The sequence below is a fragment of the Ixodes scapularis genome, unplaced genomic scaffold, assembly GCF_016920785.2.
Source record: "Ixodes scapularis isolate PalLabHiFi unplaced genomic scaffold, ASM1692078v2 PGA_scaffold1__304_contigs__length_218370807, whole genome shotgun sequence".
Lineage (NCBI taxonomy): Eukaryota > Metazoa > Arthropoda > Arachnida > Ixodida > Ixodidae > Ixodes > Ixodes scapularis.
In genome coordinates this window covers 172,404,146-172,425,158 of record NW_024609846.1, presented here as the reverse complement: position 1 = coordinate 172,425,158, position 21,013 = coordinate 172,404,146, and the positions used below count along the sequence as shown (strand labels likewise).

The window sequence follows — 21,013 nt, the reverse complement described above, 5'->3', positions numbered from 1 at the left end:
TCCTAGCAAATTTGAATATTTTCTTCAAAACACTTTTTATCATATTTTCTTCGTGTCTTACTACTACCAACGTATGATTCTGTTTTATGAGAAATATAAATAGAAAGTATAGTATATCGATTGTATGACTGCAATTGAATCTTGAAGCTTATCATGTACGTTGTGACAGCTTCCTCGCCCAGGATATTCCGGACAAAATTGTGGCATTAATATGCTTAATTACCTCAAATGAATACTTAACACGTAAGCTTAAAATACTCGAAATTGTGCTCAATGCGAAAGAAAATTTATTTTACTCCGCAACAAAGGTTGCCGTTTTCCAAAGCTCGTTTAAAGGGCCACTAAAGTGCTTTTACAGCGCAGCTCTTAGGCTCCCGTTTCCGTGTTTTGCGACGTCGGCGTCGGCGTAACCGCGCTAAATTTAGCGGGAAAATTCAGTTCCTCCGCTAGATTTAGCGGACAAATTCAATTTCTCCGCAAAATCTAGCGGGAAAACTGACGTCCCGTGGCCTCAACACCAATTCGATTACCCGCCTAAATTTAGCGGGGAATTGAATTGGTGTTGAAGTCATGTGACGCCATTTTCCTCGTCAAATTTAGCGGGGAAACAGCAATGGTGTTGAGGTCACGCGGCGTCAAGTTTTTAGCTAAATTTACTGAGGAAACCGTGGGAGGAGGGGAAGGGGGAGAAGGAGGAGGAGAAGGAAGAGGAGAGGGGAAGGTATGGAGGAAAGAAGGAGGAGGAGGCGAGGAGGAGAGAGTACGGAGGAGGGGTTCACTTTCCCTCCTCCTCCTCAAGAGCTGCGCTCTAGTTTCCCATTACAGATTTGTAAACGTCTTTCATTTCTTTTTTTAGATCTACGCGCTCTAAGCATCCTAAGAAAACGTGATTGCATACATGCGCGATTGATCGCACATGAAAAAAAGTGATCGAAGTTGCCGACACTCACCGTCGGCGCAGAGCGACAGATGGCGCTACCGAACCTTGCTAAATATGGTCGAACGACTGAAGACGCTTGTGAGTACACTCGCGAGCGATGGGTTCCCGCGTGGTCGAAGGCCGACCAGACCCGCTCGTTCGCGCGGGAACCCATCCCTCGCGAGAGTTCAGTCGTTCGAGCATGCACGGTTCGGTAGAGCCATCTGTCGTTCTGCACCGACGGTAAGTGTCGGCAACTATGATCACTCTTTTAATACTTAAAGGGCAACTCCGCTCAATTCCGAAAAATTTAGGCTTCCATGTGATTCACATTCACAAAGCACTACTAAACAACTCTACGTCTTCGGATTCGCGAAATGTGGAATATTATTTGTGTAATCCTAATTTAAACATCAGCAGATACCGAAACCGAAACTTAGGTTGCGTCAGGCAACATCGGTCTCGGGTCGTCAGAGGCATGGCCACGCCCCGTCGAACCACGTGGTCTTGTGACGTTCGGGAGGGAGCGAGAAACAGGACACGCAACGCGGGCAATTTATTTTTTTTTTTTTTTTTTTTTTTTTATTGGACGCGGGCAGGTCGCTTCGCGTGGCGTGGACGGTGATGGCCCTGGGGAGAGGGGGAAGGGGAGAAGACGAAAGTGGAGAAGGGGAGCGGAGAAACAGACCGATAAGCGCTCAGGGCAGCGCAAACTAGCGCATCCGCGTTACGGTGATCACGTGGACGCCCGGTCAGCCAACACCGGGAGGAGAAACTCATGACGTCATCGTTCAATTGCGCTCTGAGAAGTAAAAACAAGCAAAACGTAAGAATGACGTACACATGCCTCTGACGTAGTGGTTCAACGTTGGCCGCTCCAACTCCGTGGCATTGACTGCGCTGACGATTGCGCCTCGCGCCGCCCGCTAGAGTTGGCAGATTTCGGCGACTTGGCTCGCTTGAAGGTTTGCTGGCCAGTTTAATAAATATATAAACGGAATTAGATCGTAATATTTGACATGGGGTCTTCCTATATAATACTGAAGAGGGCTACATAGTTTTCTAAATATCAAAAATGAAGCGGAGTTGCCCTTTAAATCGGCCGCGGATGAATGTAATGTAGTGTTTTTTACGATGCTGAGAGCTCGTAGATTGAGTTATGACAATAAAATGAGGATCTTAAAAAGCACTTTAGTGTCCCTTTAACAATATGCAAGCTTTATTCTCGGTTATATACACAAATTACTATACATTTTACTTATATTCCCAATAGTAATTCGCGGCGCGTCCGCTTGGCAGACGAGGGTGGGAAACCCTGAAACCTCTTCCACCGTATAGACCAGTGTCCGCGCCAATTCCAGGGCGCCGCCATGTTTATCTACGCTCGCGCCACCACGCGGAGAGAACTGGCAGGCAGGAGGGGGGGCTGCGTTGGCGGCGTTGCTTTGGGGAGCTGGATGCGGCAGGCTGTCCGAATGCACCGGCACATCGTGAACGATGTCTTCACCAGAAGCCTCCGCGACCCGTTCTTTAACAGATAAGATGTCGTGAACATTCGAGAACCCATCTCGATCAAGAAAACAAGAAAAAACCTTTCTTGTCTTAAATGTTCTCGGTGTCTGCTGACCCTTGACAACCGCGTTTCAGTCCGGGTTCATTGCGTAGTAAATATTTCGCTACCGCTTTCTTGTAGCTTTCAAATCTTGTATACGACATTACATTCGTGGCACGTTTGCGACCGATTTTCGCGATCAGCTTGCCTTTCTGCGGCAGCGCGGCTCTGCCGAGCCGAAATAAGTGGGAGGCGTTCACTTGATCGAACGCCGTTTTAGCGAATGAAAACGAGACCACGACGTTTCATCGAATGACTAGCGAATGGGTCTAGTTACATAGACAGCTCGGATTAGCTTTCTTTTGTAATGTGGCGCCTTGTCTGCCGCTGCGAAGCGGCGTAAACGAGGGCTCTGAGTGTGTTAGCACGCGTGCTCCCCCCCCCCCCCCCCCCACACACACACAAACACACACTGCGAACGTCTGGGTTCGAAACTATTAATTGCCAGTTCTAAAGGATGGTACTCACTTGAAGTGGGAGCTGGAATTCTACGAGGTACCAGGAATCAACTATCGAGCAACGAAGCACGGTGCCTGTGGGGGCGGAGTCTAGGAACGCTACTGATTAATATTGTGACAGGCGATCAGTTACGATAGCAGACGAAACTTCGACTCGTTTGTTCAGAAGTTCGCGGTGATATTTTATTAGCCCTCGTTACGGCACACCAAGGATCTTAGGCAGTGAAATTCACATCACGCAGGCTCGTCCGTCGTAGTCAAATGAGCGCAGTCGACGATGAGGTGTAATGAGCTACTAAGCTTCACAAGGAAAATGCGCGTGAGAAAGAGTTTTGAGGAAGTCCAAAACACCGATCCAGCAGACGCACGTACGTACGTTTCTCCGGACTTCATGAACCCGACGGCGCAAGATCAAAGAGCACCGCCGCCATCGCCACCCGGTTTTCTCTGCACATTGCGCGACGACGGCACTGCAACGGAGGGCACTCGCTTCGGCGTTAACAATCCGCGAAATAGATTAATTTCCCACTCTTGAAGCCATTCCAAATGATAAATGAAAATACCTCGGCGTTGTTGAACATCTGACGACACAACCAACACAACTGTGCCGCTGGCTGCGTGAGCCTGACACAACTGTGCCGAGCGCCTGCTCGGCACCGTTGTTGCTCGTGAAGGCCTGCTTATTTGTAGTTGAGACGATGATTCCACATCTTTCGTGGTGCTTGCAATAACTTCGAAGGGCAGGGGAACCTTCCCACGAGGACGTTGAAGACACTCAACACCGGAGCCACCAAAGCAATCGCACAAACCGTCGCCATGTTTGCTTCTTCTTCGTCACTCGCGGCGCAGTCAACTCGTCGCGAGATGTTTTCTGGCTCGGCTAGATGGAAACCAACAGCGGCAAAGTGGCGTATGGACACACGGCTCTCACATTACGGGCACTATACTCACATACCGCGGTAAACAGGACCGATGCCGGCGAAACGGCAGTCGGCACACCAGCGAAGAAGCCCTGAACGGGAAGCGGCGGCGCAGGCCGACGCAGCCCCCCTCCCCGTGAGCGTCTGGGTTCGAGATTATTGTTCGCTTTTGCTCCTTGCGGTCGAGGCTAAAAAGAGCACTTCCGGACAAAGGTCTATATGTTTCGGCGTCAAAATGGCCGATTAAGGCAAAAATTGAACAGTCACAGCTGACGCTATCGAATCAATCTTCTGCATAGTACCTTGCATAGTATTTATCAAATGCGATACTCCCGAACCAATACAAGCAGCTCTGCAGTTCCCCGAGTGGTGCGGCAAAAATGGCGGCGTTGCGATCGCCCTTAGCTTGGTTCTCCAGTACGGATCGGTTCCACTTTTTTAGAGCAGGCTCTCAGGCAGTTTCCCAACTGAGTGGTTCTAGTAACGTTGCATTTTGCCGAAGTTCGAAGACTACAGCACCCCAAGGCGGAATGAAACGTACACGCTCTATGTTTTCCGCTCACGGCAGCAGCAAGATGACCAGCCCTTCGAGCCATTTTTACGAGACGTACAACTTCCTTTACAAACCCTAACCAAAAAACGAAAAAAAAAAAAACGGACACAACACACAAGGCTTTAACTGAAGGCGGAAACGTGTAATTTCGGTGAGCTTAAAGATTTCATGATATAAGATCAGCTGGATTGCGAAACGGCAGACAAAACTTTGAAAATGCAACTTTTCCGCAAGAAGAACCTCACGCTTGACAAAGCCATTGAATTCTGCAAAGCGGAAGAACTGACAGTACTTACAAACCGATCGGGGGAAAGAACAAAGTAAAAGTCAAGGCCATGCAGAAGCGTCCAAGAGAGCAACGCAATACTGCGACCATAGAAAAGCAGCGTTGTAGCTACTGCGACAAATGTCACGAGCCGAGAAACTACCCAGCCTGTGGAAAGACGTGTAGAGTTTGCCGGGAAAAGAACCACTTTGCTGCACGCTGCAGTCGAAAGACAAAAATTTTAGAAGTGAATCGGCAAAAGCGTTTATTTAAAGAAGACTGCCAGCAACAATCATCTGATGAATCTGACGGTGATTTTCAAATCTTGACTGTCAACATTGGCGGTGTGCCAAGTGGTCGAGATGACTGGATAATCACAGCCCAAGTAACAAGGCACGCGGTACACCTGAAAGTCAACAGTGGAGCCCTTGCGAAATTGTAGCCATATTCTTTGTTCCGCAAGATCAACAACATAATAGATCCAAGCCCCTGCAATAGGAAGTATTCACTGGACGCCATATTTGTGGGTGCTGCTTAGAGCGCATGCTCAGAAGAATGGCGCTCTTGATGGTGCGGAAAGCACGTTGCAAAAGAACTGTGGAAGCTCGCCATCAGCACGCGCTCAGCATTCAAGCACACAGCTATGGCCGCCAATGAATACTCCCTATACACTGCTTACAAGCTACGGAGGAGAAGCAATCCATCACTTCGGAACAGTCACCTTGCCGCTGCATATCAAAGAAAAAAAAGAACCTGCGACGTTCTTCGTCGTGAAGAAAAGAAAGACGGCTTTGTTGGGACTGCACGCGCTTGAACGCTTCGAACTCGTGTCGCGTGTCCATTCAGTATCAGAAGACATCAAGCGGGGCGTGATTAACGAGTTTCCTTCGCTATTCAAAAGACTCGGGTGTACTGAGCATGCTAACACCCTGTCCCTCAAGGAAGAATCACGGCCAGTGGCTCAGCCTTCGAGAAGGGTGCCACACGCCTTGCGGGCTCCTTTACGCAAGAAGTTGGACCGCATGGAATCTAGGTAACTCCTCTTGTATTAGCCAGAAAGAAAGCCGGGCGCCTCCGAGTGTGCGTGGACCCACGGCACGTGAATCAAAGCTTGAGGCGCGAGCGTTATGAACACATGCACTACCCGGTCGGAAAGAAATTGAGATCAAATTTGCGGGTGCTAACTTTTTTAGCAAATTAGATGCTAACTCCGGATTTTATAAAATTCCGTTGGATGATGCAACTTCTAAGGTCTGCACGTTCAGCACACCGTTTGGCAGATAGTTTTTGAAGGCTACCATTCGGAATTTTTTCCGCTCCGGAAGTGTTGCAGAAAACCATGAGCAGAGTTTTTGATGACCTCGAAGAGACGCGTGTCTACAATCACGATGTGTTCACCTGGGGTTCTTCCCAAAGAGAGCATGACTTGCGCCTGCGTGCAGTCCTACGAGTAGCAAAAACACCTGGGCTTGCACTCAACCTTGGGAATTGCGTTTTTAAGGTTCAAAGCGTACGGGTCCTTGGAGACGGGATCAGCAAGGAAGGCATAAAACGAGATGAAAACCTAATCATATGTATAGCAGACTTTCCAGTACCAGCATGCAAGCCAAAGCTACAACGGATATCGGGAGCCTTGTACTGCTTTGGGAAGTTTTTACCAAATTTGTCAGATATGACACAAGCTCTGCGCAGTCTGGTAAAGAGTGACAGCGTTTTTTCAGTGGACCAGCGTCCACGACAAAGAGTGGAAGAACCTGCAAGACTTGCTCACGAAAGCCCGTGTGCTAGCCGTCTTCGATCCATGGAAGAAAACAAAAATATCCGCAGATGCAACAAGCTTTGCTTGGCGCTCCGTTGCTTATGCATCGCGCGTGCTGGCAGACAGCGAGACTCGTTACGCCCAGATAAAAAAAGAGGCACTTGGGATCACTTTCGGCTGCGAACGCTTCAGAGAGTTCATCATAGGCTACCAAAAGGTCGTATATATGAACAATTCACCTGCCGCTGCGAGTAATATCCCAAAAGAGCCTGAGTATATGCCTCCCTGATTGCAGAGAATTTTTTTTCTGCAACTAATGCAACCCAACATCGTTCTGCAGTTTGTACCAGAAAAAAAGCTGTTTCTTGCCGACACATTTTCACAGATACGAACCTCCAGCAGATGTACCAGGTCAACTCGAGGATGTAGCCATTCATGTTATGACCGTCTTCAGCAGCCTTGTCAGCGATCTAATGATGTCCAAGATATATCAACAGCAACGGCACAATACGACAAACTACGGCTAGTCTTTGACGCTCTGGAAATCAACCGCGGCATCACTGGAGGTCTAGACCCATTTGAGTTGGAACTGTCATGCATTAGCGGAATAATGATGCTTGGATCCAGTGTGGTTATTCTGAGATCAATGAGGAAGAGCATGTTCCAACGGCTATATTTACACTTGGGTGAGTAAGTGCAAAGCCCGAGCACGCCTTTTGATACATTGGCCAGGCATGAGCGCCGATATTTCTGATAAGGTCAGCAAATGCTTAGCGTGTGAAAGTTTTGCATATGCACAACCTCCCGAACTTTTTTTTACAGAAGGAAATCCCACGTCAGCTGTGGGAGCGTGTTGGTCTGGAGTTCTGCGTGCATGCAGGAAAGACGTATATGGTTGCTTACGATGCATATTCCAACTGCCCAGAGGTAGAGTACTTACTTACATGTCTCAGACAAAGAGCCGACAAGTGATTAAAAAACTGGCAATGATGTTTGCACGTCCTGGTTTTCCCTTCGTAGTTTGTATTGAGGGAGGACCCTAATTTGTATCCAGAGACTTCAAAACGTTTACAGCTAAATGTCCCTTGGTTCACGGCATTTCAAACCCAACATTTCCAAGATCCGACGGCCTTGCGGAAAAAGGAGTACAGGCAGTGAAAATTCTGTTAAAGGGTGGGCCTGTTAAATCACAGGACTGCACCGTTGGAGGATGGTTCTGCTCCTTGTAAAGCAACACCACTCTATTTTAGTTATATATTACCGGCGATTGTGGCGCCCTATGTTTATGTCTATGTCCCCTGCTAACAACTTTGTTTGGTCTTATACTTGCTGTCTTCACTCCTGAGTGTATCAGTTTTTTTTTTCTTTTTTTACCCATACCATCAATTGTATTTACTATATGCATTGTTGGTTTCTCTTTCTGATGTCCTCTTTTTCTGTCAAGAGATGTCAAATGTAATAAAAAAATGCTGCATGTAACCACTCGTGCCCTGGCTGCCAAAAGGCAGCTGGCAGTATTGAATAAATAAAGAAAATAAAAGTAAAGAACTGCTAATGGGAAGGAGGCTCAGGGGACGACTGCCGGACTTCAGGGTACTTCCAGCTCCCGAAGTGCGTATACAACAGACCTTCCGGGCGGCCAGTCGTCTGCATCGGCTGCAAGTGGGTATCCTCGGCGATCGTGGCTGGGGCACAAAGCCACAGGTTGAAGGATATGTAGTCTCTCGTTCATACCAAGTTTGCACGATAGACGGAAGATCACTTTGAAGAAACTGACAGCATCTCTAAAGACCTCGAAAGAATTTCAACCTTTGCGCAACGACAGTGAGGCAGGAGAGACCAGCAAAGCATGTTACTCGCAACGCCGTCGTTCGACCAAGCGACCTCAACGGCATCACAGAGCACCAACCAATCTCAAACTGACTTGGACGCTTCACGTGACGAAGTTCAGGACGGAGCAAAAGTTCGTTTGTTTTTTGTTGTTTTACTTTTTGTATTTATGTGAGTGTTTGTATTGTTCTTATTTTACTTGGCAAGGAAAGGGAGATGTATCAAATAAAGGCCTGCAACATTGCTGGCCCAAAGTTACAAAAAGAGCTCGCTAGACTTCTACAGCAGTCAGTAACGTGCCAGATGCCACGTCCTCTGTCTCATTCCTAAACAGCCTGCTCGCGCTAGCAGTGTCACGAAATGTACACGCACTATATTATCAGCTCGTAAACAAACGTAACATTTTTTTATAGATTTTTAGGCTTGGACACGTGTCATCACAACCGCAATAAAGGCGTTGGGGACGCGGCTTTGCTTTACACACGTTTAGGTTTACGGTTACTCATTGGATTGTGGACTTTGTCATTACGGACTTTTAGCAAACCGATTCCGTGTTCCGCATACCGCACTACCGGAGCCTTTGAATCATGCTTTTAAGTGCGCGCTCCGGGTGATAAAAGTTCCTAATAAAGGGTTTCTGGCCGGTATCAATTTCTGCGTATTATGGCACGTGCTTTTATCGTTTTGCGAACTGAGGAACATGCGCGTGTTGGGCTGCGGAAATTGCACACTGGGCTGTGACCATGTAAACATTTAAACGACAAGTGTACAGTAGACAAGTGCTATACTCTGTTCAGACTTAAGCTAAGACTGCAGTCCAAGCTACATGCGCGAGCTGGCCCGCGCTCCTGGCTTAGAGAAGTGCATCCCTGACGCAAGTGCTCGGTCTGCGAGAGAACGTTTCGAAGAAGCAACCTCGTGCTCTCGTGCATGCTTGTGGCATTATTACTCCGTTCACCGTACAGTTGAGACTAGAAGCTCCGCCTTCAGCTCGAGCTCGTTGGCTTCAGCAGTGCTTTGGTTGCACGTGCCTGCGCGTTCGCTCTTGTGTTAGTAAGGGCAGAAAGCTCGCGCTGAAGGCAGAGCTTCTAGTCTCAGCTTAAGGGTGAACGGAGTATAGGCAGTATTCACTTGCGGCTATATCCATGTGCGCTGCTGCTGAGCGCGTGCTGACGGCGAGCTTCCGCAGTCCTTTTGGAACGTGCATTTAGCACCATCAAGGTTGCCGGTTTTAGCAGGCTATTAATGTGAGCTCGTTCTGAGCATGTGCTCTAAACATCGTTCTCAAATATGGCGTCCAGTGAATACCTCCTATAGAAGTGCGAGCGCGGCGCTTTGAGCGCAACAGCCGTGCACACGCGGTGCGCGGTCGAGCAGGAGAAGCGTCGCTCGAGGCAACCGGCTCGCACAATTGAAGCATCGGCTTCGCTCGCACTTATGATAAATCCAACGTTACTGAAACACTCAGTTGGGAAACTCACCTTTGAAACCTGGACCGCTGGCGTCCACCGAGACCAGACTAAATACGATAACAGCGCCACCCTTTGTCCCCCTTCTCCAGGGATTATTACCAACGCCTTTTAGTGACTAGTCAAAACATGAAAGTTGCTTTTTATAGCTACTGCGAGATGGCCCTGCGATATGGCGCAACCGACCCTTGCGCGACTCGACCTGAACAAATACGTGCAGTCGTGCAGTTCCCGGAGTGGCCGCTGCGGGAGAAATGGCGGCGTTGCGATCACCAGTATTTCGGTTCTCAAGTGCGGATCGAAGCCACTTTTTCAAAGCAGGCTCCTATGGCAGTTTCCTAACTGAGTATTCTAGTTACGTTGGATGAAACTGAGCATCACTACGTGCCAGACTAAAGGCATCGTTGCAGTCGGCCTTCTATAGACGCTTTCAGGCAGCTGTGCATGGGCGCCGCCATAACCGACCTTCAGTTTGTGTTTCCTTCTGTTCCGTTCGCTTAACTTCATCATTACGACAGCAGGAAAGGTTATTGACACTTTAGGTGCATGCCACTGCGTCCTTCTATAGCATAGGCGCGTCAACGCCCGCTTCAGTGGTTCGGCATCTGGGCTTACCCAGATGAGAGAAGGTCGGCAATGGCGGCTCAGTTCTGGCGCGTATTTAAAACGTCTATACGTTCGGTCATGAGCTTACTCTGACGTCTTTCGTAGAAATTTATTCAACTTTCATTGACAGAATTAAGGGGAATGTCAAAAATCAAGTCGAACGTGTTGGAATTAAGCATGCGATGACTACAAGCTCCGATCGTGCCCAATTTACACATACCATCGTATCTTTATGTTCGAAACTGACCATAAGTAGCCAGAGTTGCCACTTTTGACTTCACGGCGAGGCAAATCCTGGTCGTGGTGTCACGGACGGGAACAAGAGGAGGGCGCCACGAAACCACCTCGGCAATAATACTGATTACTCCTACTCTCTCCTGCAGTGCTGGGCAGTGCGACGAAGATATTCTGTTCGGTGCCCCAAAATCTGGCTACGAACCTTCCTGTGTACATCGTGCCGGACACCTGCACTCATTTTGTCGTTATTCTCGACCGCGTGTCGGTCTCTGGGGTGGTGGCGCTTGGTGAGTTCGATTAGGGTTCCTCACAATCGAACTTCCATTGAATTTGCTCTCCGGCTTCCTATAGTTATACTTCGCTTCACTTTAGGTTTGAACGCAACCGAGGCTACGAGCTGATGGGGCCAATCAAACAGTGTTCAGTGTGTACGCCATCGTCGCTGGACCAATCATGTACAGGGATGGCCCAGTGACTTCCGTATTTGCACAGTTCGATTGGTCCTATCAGCTCGTAGCGTCGGCTGCGTCTGAACCACAATAGGACCACTGATCTCTCTTGTGGCAGGCTGGATCGAGGCTTGCCCTGCTGTGGTCGAGCGGCACCATCGGCGGCCATTGCTTGACACTATAGCTGATGCATGGGACTCTATGGGAGGAGCGGGGAATACTGCAATGTCTTACCTTAGGAGGTTGTTCACGACGATAAAACTTTTATCGTGTGTTTCGAGAATTACAGTTAATATTCTGGATGAAAATATTAAAGCGTTAGAGTACTAACTTTTTTTTAAAATGGATGATTTGTGGTTGAGGGTCAAGGGTTCAGGGTTGCGACTTAGTTTGGCGTAAACTGTGATGCGGTTCAATGAGACAAGGGTTGCCGAAAGTCAATGTGGAGTCGTTCGTGATCTCGAAGTCATCAGAGTTCAGCAGACGATAAGTTAGAAGGTTTTTCTGGGGACATTCGCATGCTTTCAATCGAGAGAGAAATTAGCATTTATTGAAAAGAAGACAGCGAGGTCAGCCAGCGCTTTGTGCCGGCTTGCTACGCTGTGAAAGAAGGTGAAATTAAAAAAAAGGAAATAAAAAGAAATAGTATAGACAAAGATAGCAAAGATAATTAGTACGAAGAAAGAAGATAAAGAGATTAAAAAAAACACAAATGCGCACGCACACAATACGCACACACATACACACTCACAAAACTGTTACGTTGGCAAGTGTTGGCTCACTTTGCAGCACACTGGACTGCAGTTCCTTAAAGTGTTTGTTGAAGATGTGTCTTCTTAATGAAATGTAAAAGAGCTTCAATCGCTTGTACAGAACACTTCTGGTGCAAGCGTTCGATTTTATGCACACTGCATGACAAACTAAAACTCGGAGCGTGTCACTTATGTGTTGAGCGTGTCATTTATTTAACAAAAGAAGCAAGCGACACCGAGCAATAATGCTCCGGCACATTTTTTTTTTTTTTTTAAATCTGCGTTTGATTGTTTGACAAATGCCGATTCGATCCCCAAACACCCGATATAATGATCGCAGCACATCATAAAATATTCGCCTTTGAGTACCGCGTACAAGTTTCAATATCCCTTCTGTTGTGTGTTTCTCCGATAGATTTGCGTGTATTGCCTGGTGCCAAGCAATGGGCGCCGATGGTGCCACCGACGGGCTCCCGACCCGCAATTAGCCTACTACAATAGAGATGAGTGGTGAGGACTTTATCTGCGACGCGATCTATCAGATAAAGTTCTATAGACCTTTCCAATGCTTACAAAATCACAGTCCAGCGCGCGATTTTCACAGCCCAGCACGTGCGTGTTCGTCGCTTCGGAAAGCGAGCAAAACACGCGCCATACGTACGAACACTCAAAATGGCACTGGCCACACGCTCTTTTTTGGAAAGGTCCATAGGCGACGTGCGCGAACAAAAGCGTCGCTGTAGTCTGTCTGCCACGATTGGCCGAATGCTGACTATGACGTCAGCAAAGGATTTCTCATCGACAGAAATAAGAGCAATGTAAGAAATTTAATTTTGTTGGTATTGGCAGTATTATCTTGAGAACGCAATGAATTCAATGTGCTAATTACAAACACCATCGAACGTGTTGTTTCCAAGGTAATGACGTCACGAGAATGAACCACAGTAGGGCGCCACCAAAACATCTCGCCGCTAACAGACCTTTTGCTAAATTATCAAAGCATCATAAAGAATGCCGGGAACGTAGGTACACGCGCTTCACCTGCTCGCCTATACCCAAAATAAAGCGTCCATGGAAAGCGCGTGTGAAGTGCCTTTTGTTTTAGATTTCTGCTTTCGAACAGTTAGAGCTGAAGATGCCAGCACGCGCAGCGCGTGTACCTACGTTCCCGGCATTTTAATGCGAAAGCATTAACTCTCCCTTTGAGCGAGCCGCGCCAAACGGCACTTTAAATCCCTTCTCCAAGTGAAGCCAGCTTCCAGCTATGAAACCACGACACCTAGTTTCCCCGATACCAAAGAGCGGAATACAGCTGATGGATTTCGCGTCGACGAGGCTCCCATTGGCCGCTGCGCGTCAGTTTCAACGACTCCTCACCCCATACGGCACTGCGTGTCTGCCAGGGCCGTTAACACGGAGCGTACAAGGTCAGAGCGTCGAGGAGAGCGCGCGCGCTGACTGACGACGAAAAGTACGCAGCAGAGCAGACGGAGCGGACGGAGCGGCTTGCATGCTTTCGCATTCACGACTCATAAGAAGTGCTTAGGTGTACTTCAAGCCTTTTTTTATGTTTGGGTAATTCTGGAAAAGGTCTATTGGCGTCTCCGCCGTCCAGAAGGCGCAACTTAAGAAAAAGTAAAGGACAAACAAAATAAAAAAATAAAAGTTTTGTCCCCATGGCATCCCGACGCGCGCTCTTTCCGTTCGGAGCGTCTGCTCTGGCCTTTGGAGTGTCTGCCCTTTCCGTTCGGAGTGTTTGGCTTGAACTCAGCATCAGAGATCTCTCTACTTGAACGGGTTTATAAAACTGTTAAGCGACGTTCACACTCTTGCGACCGAGTAAGACCGAGTGAGACCAGACCTGTTTTTAAGCCTATTGCGACTTCTAAGGACCGGATGCGCTGCAGCGGAGCTGGTCCTAAAGGCCCATACGCACATTCGCGTTTGAGCGCGGTGCGTTCCGTAGCGGCATGCGGGCGCGTTGCGTTGCGAAGACCGCTTGCGCCAAACTTGTACGCACAGTCGCGTTGACACGCAGTCAACCGCAGTCAAGAGCCAATAAGAACGCGCTATCGTCGCTAGTGGCTCACCAATAGTAAGCGAAATCCAAGGCAACATGGCGGCGCACGGCGACAGCGTCGAAGTGTTCGATCTTGGGAGAATCTCGCCAGCTTCCCCGACGTTTTGTCAAGCTTGAACCATCGCAGCCTTGGAAAATACAGTCCCCACCGCTCCCCAAAACGAAAAAGCAAGCACTGCGACCGGCGAACCGGATACGCCTCGCCGAGTCGGCCGCGTGGGGCGAGCGAACATGTCATCCCCTCTCCTCTTTCGGCTTCTGATTGGTCGAACGCACCCGAACGCACCGCAACGCTTCGGAAAGTTGAGCGAGTCTCTACTCGCTTGCGTCGCGCTACTGAGCGTTGCCGGAAGGCGCGCGTCGCTCCGCAAGCGACTGCGCCTGGCCGCAAGGACTCCGCAACGCACTCAAACGCGTTCAAACGCGAATGTGCGTATGGGCCTTAAGAGATCGCAAGAGGCTTAAAGAGCGGTCTGATTGATTGAAATCTTGTCTTTATTGATGAGAAAGGTTCGTCTGCCTATGGTCTGGTGAAGAGGCAGGAGGGAGGGGGTTGAGAGGGTTGTAGGGAGACGGGATTATGATGATGATTAGGCTAGATGAATTGATGGACCCCGGATGTCCTGATAAAACTTATCAGTGAATCCAGGATTTGTTTTCTGTGTTGTGCCTGTCCTTTTGGGTGGGTCCAGGCTTCTAAATTCCTTGGTTTCGCCTCACTCGCTAGCGAAGCCCATGCGTCTTGCTAGTTGGAAGTCTTCGTTGTCCGTCCCCCCTTTCTATGTATCTTCCTCATGTCTAATTACAGTTACCAACACGCTCGTTTTGTACTTAAGTCTTGTCTGAATTTCTCTAGACTTTTGCAGATTCATAGCATGTGTGTTGTTGTCAGCAACCCTCCTGCGATTCATTTCTTGCACACGGGGTCGATGTCTTCATTTCCTTCTTCCTTTTTTTGTAAATGTTGCTTTTCTTGCCGGTTTTAAGGCTGTACCGGTCCTGATTCTTCGTAATCGCACATTCTCCCACCTCGTGTACCCTTGCGGGATTGGGTCTTCTACTGTCAGTAGAAGGCCTTTCAGGTAGAGTTTACGTTCTTCCTTTGCCAATTCGGCTCTTTCCTCTGGGTCAATGGGAGTTTCCTCGGTTGCTTCTTCCCGAGAGGTTAGGCCAGTTGCAGAGCTGGCGCTGCTAGCTGCCTCCGCGGCGGCCTGGTGTGCCCTCTCGTTGCCCAAGATGCCAGTATGCCCGGGTAGCCATTCAATTATCAGTGTAGAGCCTTGTTTTTTTTTAGCTCCTTTGCGATTATTTTGATGGTTATAACTGTCCTGTTTTTTGTTCTGTTGTTTCTGCACGCTTTAAGCGCCTGCTGCGAGTCTGTGAATATTCGGGTCGTGTAGCCCGGCTGGAGAGTTCCTTTAATGTCTTCAGCAGCTGCCAGTCAGTGTTGCGGAATGGGCACCCCCATTCCATTCCAATTCCATTCCGGGGAATTAGAGTTTTCGATAGTTCAATTCCTTTCAATTCCTAGGAATGGAGACACTGAGCCCATTCCCACTCCTGGAATGGCTGAATCGTTCCATTCCATTCCTTTAATTCCTAAACGTAAAAATTGGCACTTGACAGCTACATTTCGCAATTTTTCCGGCATAAGCAGCATAAAGGTGACATTGTCAAACACATAGACAATTGCAAAAAAAAAAAAAAAAAGAACGCTAAATGCCTCAAAAAAGCACTAATTTTACTAAGCTCACGGTGCTGGATTGCCTGGAGCGAAGCGAGCGCAGCGGTCCATCGAGGGTGAAACGAAGTACGCAGAGACTAAAGCCAAAGGAAATGAGCGGGCATCCGCTAGCTTGTTTGTAATCCAAACCCACTGGAATGTAACACATATAACACAAAAAAACAAGCACTGGAACAAACACCAAGTAAAAGGTAGACTTACACGTAAAAAGGCAGTATAAAAAAAAAAAAGCGTCGGAGCAATGCGCAAGAGGAGAAGTGAGAAGTGAATCTCGCTTTTTCGCACTTCAAAGGAGTGCGCGCGAATGAACGTGGAAGGCAGCAAGGTTGGCCTCCTGCTAAACAACGCTCCTCGAACTACAAGAAAACAATAACCGATCATCTTTCTGCGGCGGCGTGCGAGTCAACGAGTTATCAGAGCTCTGCGTGTTATGAGTCGCCCCCCGCTCCCAGATCTCAGTCTGTGCGCGCGCGTGCATTCTCCATGCCGTCGAAAAAAAAAAAAAGAAAAAGTAATACAAGAAGCACGATGAGGAGCCGCGCATGGCGGCTTCTTTCTTTGCCGCTTCCTTCGCTTGGTGCTTGGTTTCTCGTTTCGCTCTCGTGTAACACCAGTAAAGCCCGCCGTCTGCGCGTCCGTGAAAGGCGCCACCGCCACCCCCCCCCCCCCCCCCCTCCTCCTTTTGTCTTTGCTCTGACGCTTGTTTTTTGTATTGCTAGAAGTTTCCCGCACATTTTTTTTTTTTTTGAGCAACTGACTCGCTGACTGGCTCCGTTTAGCTGAACCTGAACGTAACCCCCCCCCCCCCCCCCCTCTCAAAAGAAAAATAATAAAAAAAATAATAATAAAGAACCGGACCCATTCCATTCCCATCCCATTCCGGGCAAATGACATCTAATTCCATTCCCATTCCATTCCCCTCATCGTTACCGCCATTCCATTCCCATTCCATTCCAGGGTCGCGAAAATGCGGAATGATTCCGGAATCATTCCAACTCCGGAGTGGCAACTCCGCAACACTGCTGCCAGTTCGGCCTCTCTGACGGACGTCTGTTCTGAGAGTTTTGTTGTTTCAATTTTGTTCCCCGTTTCATCTGTCCATGCTATAGAAACAGCCGCGGTGTTCTTCGCGGCATCCGTCTATCTTATTTCTCCCTTTCTTTCTTCTTCTGTACGTTGTTCCAGCCACTTGTTGTGTTTCTTAGCTGCGAAGGCTCTTCTTCCCATCCCTTTCTTGGGTATCAGTTTGCGGTGGGTTATTTCAATGTCTTTCCAAGGTGGCAGGGCGTCCTCTAGAGGGTACCTTCCTTCTGCTGCATAGCCCGAAATCTCAAGAAGACGCCGGCCGTGTGCGGTTCTTTCTAGGCGTTGAAAGTGTGCGATCTTTTGCGCCTCCGCCTGTTCTTCTATTGTGTTCATCCCCGCGTATTTCCGGAGGTCTTCGAGGGGCGTATATTTTGGGAGTCCTGTAACTATTCTCATGGTCTGGTGGTTTAATCTTTCAATCTTTTTCCACTGGGTCCTGTTTAGGTTCATCCAATTGCAACTGTACAGTGCCAAGTCCTACATGACGCAGGGAATCCAGAAAACGGCTTTAAAAACAAATATGTCACCCACAGAGAAGAATGAGAAATCTGACCCGCGACAGGCGGAGCAGCGTATACCTAAGAGTCATCTGGTGACGCCGCTCGCAACCAAGGCGAGAAAAGGACATTGGCAGTTGCGCGACGCGCGAGGTGTCCACATTTATATATATATATACCTTACACCGTGGTCCGGACTTAAAGGGGCCCTCCAACAGTATTTGAGCGTCGACTTCTTTTTGCGGTTTTTACACGCTAGTGGTCCCGGAAACCCAGTGGACAACGAAAGAGTTTGAAAATATTAGCGCATCATATTTTAATTTGACAACTCGGAAACACCTCCTCCGACGGTGGCGCCGCGAGGTGCCGAATGCGCGCGCATAACGGCGCTCCCTTTCACTGTACGTCACGGATACGTCACATTTTTTGGGTTTCGTGATTGGCGAGAGCCGTCCCAGGAATTTTGAAGCGAAATAAAGTATACGAAATAAAGTATATCACACGTTAACCGTCATTGTTTCTCTAACAAGTAATTTTTATAGAGCTAATAAAGTTGCAAAGTAAAGTTCAAAAAGGGCGAAAACAACGCCTTGTCGCTCATGCGCGCCTCCCAGCGGCGTCCGCGACGTACCATCGCGAGCAGACAAGTGATCCGTGCACACAACGCGCATCGTTTTTCACTTGTCCGCCCCCGGTCCCGGTCAACTAAAAGCAGTAAGAGGAGCCAGGGGAATCCTTATTTTCTTTTAGTGCTGTGCCAGACTTTTCACTGTTCGAGTGAAGTGCGTCGACGGGACCGGTGCCCAACGGGACCGCTCACCAGTTTCTCCCTCCTACTCGCCGAGGTGGCTCCGGTGGCGGAGTTGCGGGAGACGAGTGTTCCGCGGCTGTCGAAGCGGACTGAGGCAGAGACGCGGCGCTAGCGTCGAGTGTCCTCGTACGGCGCGACGCCCAGATCCGCACTAAAAATCCGATAAGCCCGGTAAATTCATCGATGATGGCAACCCGATCGCAAAGCTACGATGGTTGCAGCTAGGCCTAATGGCCGACGAGCCGACCGGGCCGAAGGGCTGTCAACCAAACTCGCGTCCAATTGGCCAACCGCTTTGCTCCAATCGCTAAACTGTTTCATTTTACGTCATGAAGCGCTATGTTTTGCTTATTTAAAGTTGTTTTCTGCAATATTTAGTTTGCTAATAACTCACAAAATATTGCGAATTTGTGTAATATTTTTTTTCCTCGGTGTTCCTGCTTTCATGGAGCTCCGTTTCAGCGCGAACTTCAAGCCGGTCAAAAAATTGTTGGTGGGCCCCTTTAAGCTTAAATAAATAGATGTCGTCGAATTTACCAGGATATTCTAATTTTCAACAGTGTTTATTCGGCCCAAGTGCGCTGTAGCAGTTAGAGAAAGGGGATCATAAACAATTACTCTAATTAGTGATGGATTGCCTGAACGTTGCTTGCTGGCTAAGCCTTGGTAGAGTGTCGACACCTTCCGAGAAGATAAGTACCGCCTTTCACAGGTCGCGGCCACCGTTTTACACCCTATGATATCCGGTATGTGTGATACCGGTGGATCGGATGAGTCCGTGAAAATCCCGGATTGTTGCGTCCCAAGTGCTCGAATCCCTCGAGAAATGGATGGACACAGTTCGACGCCCCAAGCGCGAAACGGAAGCGACTGCGGCTGACACAAGTACCAATGGCGACAGCTGATGGCCGACCTTATAGAGTCGTCCGTATGCAGCGTAACAACCCTGTTTCTTCACAAGCGGTCACTATGTCATTCGCTCTCCAGCAGATTGTTTGGTAATAGTCTTTGCGGTTGAAATTATTCCCAACGGAGGCTTCCCCGACTCGGCACTGGAATGCAGGCATCTCTACAATATCATGGGGTTATGAACATTGAACGTGAACATTGATTTTACTTCCGCCTTGAACAAGAGGCGATGCCAAGGAAAAAAGCTCTTTGTACAGCTTGACCGGCCCTCGGCGCCCCTACAAAGCAGACAGCAAAGGCTCCAATGTCAAGAAATCCGATAACAAATAATAAGAGGTACAATATGCACATTTTTATACAACGTTAGATGTACTAGAATTTCGCAAAACACAAGACAAAAAATATTTTGCACACATTTCTACAATGTTGGATATATTCCTTTTATTTCGTGAAGTGATGTTAAATCCCATTGATGCGATATGATTTAACAATTCCGGAAGTAAATGCTTGATTCTCTGACGTCCAAAATTAGTTCTTAATTGAGGAATTTACCAAGGATGAATGAGACGGGTATGGTACAATGAGATGTATGGACGAAGGTCAGACAATCTGAAGAACGTGTCATGCTTACCACGAGTTGCAGCTTGGTATGTTAATATTAAACGCTGAGGGTAGATATTTGATGCATCAATTATAAAATATTTTTCAAAAATTGGTAACGCGGCACCGAGAACAAACGCACAGTTGACGAAACCATAGAGGAGGCTATGACGAAACGCACGACGCGGTGTAAGTTATTCCGCGTCCTTTCGCAAGTGGTAATGCTCGCTAACTGAGTAAATAGGTCATAGGCCGCTGCTTACGAGTGGGAGGCATGATGGTGGCTCCCGTAGCAGACGACAGTGCGATTTCCCCTCTCAGGGGGCCACCAGCCCAGTAAGGTTAAGGAGCTCTAGTTAGTGACAGAGCCGCGTTCGAGGGAGATCCGTTAAAAGAAATTACCACAGTAGCACGCTTGCCACCAGAGCGCCTATTCTCCGGGGGTTTGCAGCAAGAACACATATTGATATTGCAATCGATCATTAACACAGCCGCGACGAAAACCGCGATGCAGTTGTTTCAGTAAATCAGAGTGCTGAAACAACTGCATGAAAGGGGCCCGAGAAGCCTGGAGCGTCAAGGGTCAACTCCATAAAGCGCGAAACACATGTACGACGAAACCGTCCGATCCGACGTCCGACCGCGCAATACGACGGACGGAGGCGAGGGTTTTCGTAGCATCGGAGAGCGTTGAAAACCCTCGCCTCCGACCGTCGTATTGCGCGGTCGGACGTCGGATCGGACGGTTTCGTCGTACATGTGTTTCGCGCTTAAAGCGCGATCCAAACCAACGCGTTTTCGTGCGCGCGTAGATCGCGCGCTTTCTGGAAATTGCGTAGTTCGTGACGTCGCGCTCTATCCTTGCGCCTTCCAGGCGCGCATAAGAAACTTGGATGATTTCAACTTTTTCTGAACGCGCACAAAAACGGGCTGTGACGTAGTAGGGCGCTCCTCTCCCATATCCTCTCCCGGCCAATCGGTGGAGGGCACTAGTTCCAGCTGCGCGTTTCTTCGCCGTCTGGCGCAGATGCTCTCCGCTAGCCCAAAAGCGCACCGTCATAACCAACGCGCATGCTTCTGACCCAGAAAGCGCTCCGGAAACAGCAAAAACGTCGTGAAATACGCAATTTCCGAGAAGCGCACGACCTACGCGCTCACAAAAACGCGTTGGTTTGGATCGCGTTTAAGCCCTTTCCAAAAGGGAGCACCTTCTAGTAGAAGCTGTTTGGTTACGAACTATATGAACATGTATTAGACACGTGGGTTGCGTCAGCGTTCGTAAAGAACTCGGCTTAGCTCGTATCTAGTGCGAGTTCACCTAGTGCGAGTTCATTCATCATTCACTTTCCCATCTTCCCCCACTCTGCTTCCGATCCCCGCTGTGCACCTAGACACATTAGAGCTCCCTATCACCAACACTCTCTGCCAACTTTTTTTGTTCTCCCTCATCGCAGGTT

At 48.6% G+C, this 21,013-nt stretch overlaps 1 protein-coding gene across 2 annotated transcripts in view; it reads left to right on the top strand.

Moving 5' to 3' along the window:
- Window positions 1–21,013, top strand: part of LOC8033497 — a 125,057-nt gene that overhangs the window by 41,557 nt on the left and 62,487 nt on the right. The window lies entirely within an intron of this gene.